Source organism: Hyalella azteca, unplaced genomic scaffold (genome assembly GCF_000764305.2).
Source record: "Hyalella azteca isolate HAZT.00-mixed unplaced genomic scaffold, Hazt_2.0.2 contig17407, whole genome shotgun sequence".
Taxonomy (NCBI): Eukaryota; Metazoa; Arthropoda; class Malacostraca; order Amphipoda; family Hyalellidae; genus Hyalella; species Hyalella azteca.
In genome coordinates this window covers 82,537-88,536 of record NW_025947191.1, presented here as the reverse complement: position 1 = coordinate 88,536, position 6,000 = coordinate 82,537, and positions in this window count along the sequence as shown.

Below are 6,000 nucleotides of genomic sequence, written 5' to 3'. Positions count from 1 at the left end.
TGATTCATGTAGCTATTTGATTTAAAATTACGAATGATTTACTTGAAATTCGTTATTTTATTTCTGGCGCTGTCTCTAGAAATATTGCCTAAAATACGCTTTTTATGCCAAATTGATTACGAAATGTTTATTCTAAGTTATAAATTATTGTTTCAAGCACTTTTTTTGTACTTTATATCTGACCTCCAGTAAAACAAGCTACTTAGTCTTTTCCGATGAAAATCGTAGATTAAGCTTAACTTCAAATCGCCATCACACATCAATGTATTCGCTATGATATATATATAACACGTCTGTAATTCTACATGCCAGCGTTAAGGTCAGCGAGGCCGCGTGCCGCTGGCGCGTCCCAGACAACGGGCGAACTCCACATTCCGGTATCATGGATACGAAGGTCAGAAGCCAGGTCAGACGCTGCCCCGTGACCTGGGCTCTGGTTGTTGCTATGTAGTACAAAGGCTGCGCACTATTGACTTGGGGGCGTGGCTTAACTTTTAGGTCATTTTTTGATGATTTGATGATGTATGTGATACTATTCCTGAAACTAATATAGACTGTGAAATATATTATTTATATTTAAACGGTGATCTAAGTGCGTTCTTCCACTAACATGTGGTTAATACTTCTATTTCAAAATAATTTATTTGCAGATCTGGATTAATTAGTAGGGCTCGAATAAATTTAAATTTCTTCGCGGAATTTGCTTACTAGTATGCATCGCAGTAATAAATTAGGGGTCATATGAAAAATGAAAACGCTGCATGGAGCACAAATAATGCACTGATTATATATTATTTCGGTCGCAAGAAAACACTAGGGGAAACACGTATTTTATTTCTTTACTCAAGCAGCTATTTTCCATCTATTTATTCTCCGTATGAGAAAATTCTCCCCCTCTGTAATTCCACTGCCAAACTTTAGTCTATTCAATAGGGAGATTTGAAAGGTTAGCGCATTTCCTTTCTCATGGGGGTCAGTATTGCCATGTTATTTTTAAAACAAATTCATGGTATATAGAATACCTAATGATGCCTGATTGCGAACACATCAATAAGTTTCGGCGGAGTAACAGATAATAATATGCATTTAAAAATTTCTTTTTAAAGATAACACTTTCAAAGAATCTAGCATCTCCGATGTTACACATGTACAATGAATTTCTAATTTTATTTTTAAATATTAAAAAAATAATGTTTAAAGTTTTTAATATATATGAAAAAATTTATATTTTCAAAATTATTTATTCTGTCAGTTGATTAATGTATTGTCTCCGACTTTACACAAATGTGCCAAATTTCAGATCGTTTTGACAGGTTTTGTTCTTCAACAGTTTTGTTGAAGACAAAATTATTTTATACATTTTCTTAATATTAAAAATGTTGTTTAAAATTTTCGAAATTATTTATTCTGTCAATTGATTCATCCATTATCTTCAACTTTACACATGTGTTCAAAATTTCAGATCGATTGAAGAGGTGGAAGTGTGTTAAATATCGATTATAAGATTTGTAGCGGACAGACAAACAAGCAAACAAACAAGCAAACAATTAAGAAGTGAAGTTAGAGAGAAGTGTTGTTAAAAATACGTTGGTATCCAAGATACCACATTAACACCCGTACACACAGTTTTTTTTGTTCGTATCCATGCAGCGAGCGAATAAGGGCGGCCAATTATCGCGAATACGTGCTTAGAAATGCTGCCATAAAACTGAACAAAGCCTAAAGTTATTGGAACTTTGTGTTCGCCGTTTGATCGGTTTTGGCTGTGTAGGCATTTTGCGGGACCATTTTTGGTACACGAAAAGATATCGCAGATTATAAAACATGGATAATTAAAAGTGAACGATTCGACAATAGACGAATAAGTTCCTGGAAGAATGTGATCGTGCGAAACGTTCTCATCCATTCGGTGTGTCACAATTAGTATTGCATGTTTGCCTATCATTTCGACCAGCCGACGTGTTTTTTTAATGTGACGTTCGTCACTGCAACGTAGGTGGAAATATGTAACTCAAACCTAACATTTCCGAATTATGAGTGAACGGAGTATTTTCAGAACATTGGTACTCATTACCAATAATGAAGCACCTGAAACAACCAAATTATTCGGCTAGAAGAGAATTTTAACCTTGATAGTTGTCATAACAAATGAATCTGATAATTGTTCACAAGCGTCCACAAAACTCTGTTAAAATTAACGTGGCAACGCACCTTGGTGAAACATAGCGTTTTACGCTTAAGGCGAACTTTATTGAGACATGATAGCTCGCGAGGTTTAATGATTATTCAGTGAAATTTTCAAATCAAGTTATAAAAAATGCTGTTTGTTGGATAATAATTCAATTATATTTCCTTGCGAGGTAGAGCTCGGTCACTAACAGTCGTGGTTCTATTTCATTGATAGTCAATACCTATCAGTGGTTTAATTAACATTTAGAATTGTTAAAGAGCTGAGAATGAGATGCACTTTGCCTCTCACAGACAAGATTGATGCCAATGATGCTGTTATGACACGCTTATAACGAGCAACTTTGACGTTTGTGTATAGTAATTCATAACAAGCGATATCTATTGAGCTGCAACAAATCTTCGTGGTCTACACCGCTGCAACAAGAAGTTTTTACTCGGGAAGGGAACTACACTTCCATTTGTCATGTCTCATGTGAATTAGTCGACTAGACGAACTAAACTTTATAGATCAATGATGAATAAAAAATAATTTGTTCCGCGTAGAACCTGTGAACTCCAGAGGTGATATGGTGCAGATATTGGTAAACCTATGATAAAGATATTATAATATGCAGATAATGGTAGACCGATAATATTGGTAGATTCATATCTACAATCGATTAATACGCTCAAGGACCAGTCTTCCTATTTAAATCGGTCGTCGCTTTGAACCATCACTGCTGTGAAATTTGCACACGGGAAATAAATTATTGTAACTGTTTCCTATTAAATGCAAATTTGTCAGAAATCAATAATAATTATTTCATTGATTAAATTTAATTAATAGCCGTAAATTATATTACACTGGTCCCTAATTTTGTAATTACACTATATTTATGTGTGAAATTCAAACTAAAATAGAACTAGGATTAGATTGATAGGAATCTTCTAATCTAAAATGAAATAAAATGAATGTTAACAAAAGTTCCAGTGTCGATGTCTACTCACACCCGCTCCCGCACGCTTGTGGAGCTCTCCAGCTTCTGCAAGATGTCCAACTGGGCGCTGGTAGGGCCTGACACTCCTGAGGGGGAAGTGTGTTTCAATATTAGCATCTTCTCCAGTTTGTTTACTATACGAAAATTAGAGCAGAAATACAACGTCTGGCGACCAGTGTGCGTTTTGTTGAAGTGACGATCAGGCTACTATCGGCCAGGTTAAGATCATCGTTGATGTTAAGATTTTCAAATTTTTTTTACTAATTGTGGATTGCCTAAGAAAGTTTCCGCATAAATTGTTTTATATATTGAAAGCAAACACGGTTATGGAGAAGTTATGAATGAACTGTTATAATTTATGACAGAAAGTTTCAGGTCCAAAGCAATGCTCTTAGTGTTCTAGTTGGGGAAGTTTCCAAGCTGCTAGTGCATTAAGCAGACTTCATGTTTTTATAGAAATAGAGATGTGAGCTGTAAATTAATTGGCAAAATGTATTAAATGTTGAACATTTATATTCAACTGATATCTTAAAATTATAAAAAGTGATTGATTGATATATAAAATATTGACCGAGAAAGATTTATCGATAAATGGTTGTGCAGCTTCCAAGAATTAATGAGATAAGTAAGAGCTAAATGTTGAGAATTGCTTCAGAAATGCCAGGTGATTGCTTGTTTTGATTGGAGGACGTCTTTGCTGGATCAATCCCGTCGTAGAGGGATTATATTATAATTTATTGTGCCGGAAGTGGTGATAAAGTGGAGAATTGGATTGTTCTTCAAGCTATCATATTGGGAAGTAATGATAGAACTAATATAGAAATGACGATAGTTAGACCATAGCATAAAGAATTCGATGTAAGTAATAAAAAATGCATCCAAATTTAATTCATTCATCAATTTTTAAATTGTCCTTTTGTTATTTTTGCTGAAATTTGTTAAAGTGTGCACAGAAAATTATTTGCATGAGTTGAGTAATCTAGTAACTTAGATTTATTCAACTTTAATAGCTTTATGAAGCCAATAAGTGAAATTTTCTCGTAAAATTATATAACTATATCGTTCCTATTGCAATTATTTTGTTCATTACACTCAAAAATGGATGATCTCGCATCTCACCTGCTAGGATGAAGAAGTACAAGCTCAAGGCCCTCATCTGCAACAGAAAAATAAAAAATTTTGAAATCCGTCCGCGAATAAAATATAAATTTAATTCTTTTATATTTATATATCAGAACTAAAATGACAATAATTACTCTAAATGTCATTAACAACATCATGACTATTACATCGTTTCTCAGCTCCAATCTTAGGTAATACATAATTTTCCACTCATTATCATAGTCTCAAATGCATCTTTACGTGCACATTTATACAACTAAATGGTTATTAATATGCCATTGATCGCATGTTCCATCGACATGACACACTGATCCATATATAATATAATATAATATATATAACATAACATAATATAATATAATATAAAATAATAAATAATATAAACAACAAAAAGCGAGAATAGAGAATACAGTCGTGCTCTTAGTAAAATTTGAATTAGATGTTACCTCTGCCATCTGTTGACGGCCTAAGTGGATGCTCAACGTATAATAACTAAAAATTACTTGCTTTATGGCGTGTGTTTTCTAGATATATTCGGCCAAATTCGATATATATCTGAAATGTGATCGTTAACTTAAAAACACATCCACTAAATGCACATTAGAACCAATGAATAGGAAAGAATCACATGAAATTAGGCGTTCAATGATACCAATCTGTATATTGTTCAGTGAAAATGCCGAGAAGTATGTGACCTTGGCCAGAAAGCTCACCGGTACTTAGGTAGGTAGCCTCTTTCAATGTAACTACCTCGATACTAAATACTCTTTGATGTTCACTTAGTGACCAGGCGCTGCGATCGAACGCTCCCCACACAACCTCGCGCGACGACCGCCAGGCAGCAACTTGTGGCAATTTCTGCAGTCTGGCGCCCCGGGAACGAAACACACATTTAATTGAATCCGGCTATTGCAGGGCCTGCGTCAAACGAGTGCTTCCGAGTTAACAAAGCGGTTAACGCATGGAAAAGAGTAACGGCGTTTGAGCTTTTTGTACTTTTTTGTGAGCGACTTTGTTATTATGATAGCAATTTCAATTTATATAAACAAGTATGAACTCTTCGATGTCTTCTGTTATCTAATTTCAGATGCACCATTGTTGTCTTTCCGGCTATCATTCGGCTGAAGTTTGGTTTTCAACGTTTTTTCCTCGAAATATTTGACTCCATTCATTATTTTAAATTAAAAAAAGGTGAATAATAATAGGCTATTTATGACTCGTAATGCAATATATCACTCTAGTTACTCGTCAAAAACTTGCTACACTTATTAGATAACCAATAGTTGGTATAATAGTTTGAAAAAACTATTTTAGAACCAAGGCAAACCAGGGTTGCAGTGCTTCAAAACAAATCGAACTTTTCAAAATTTGGACTTCATCCGCGGTATATTTCGCACAGCGGAAATCATTCTTAAATCAGTAGAACGTATTCATCTCGTGTTAGTCCGTTTTTTTCTAGCGGCATTCTTCTCAAGTAAGCATGTATTATTCAAGAAATGCCTGTGCAACATTAGGCATCATTCATGTTGGATCGTAGCGCGCATGCCGTCGCAGAATCTCTGATAATTGAAAATAATTCATATTATTGTGAAATAATTTCATCCATGTTATGTGCCGGAGTTATTTACACATGAAGTTAAATAATGTAATAACTTATGAATTGATCTTTTTCAAGTTGACAATTTGTAATGGAAATATTGGTTTTGATACC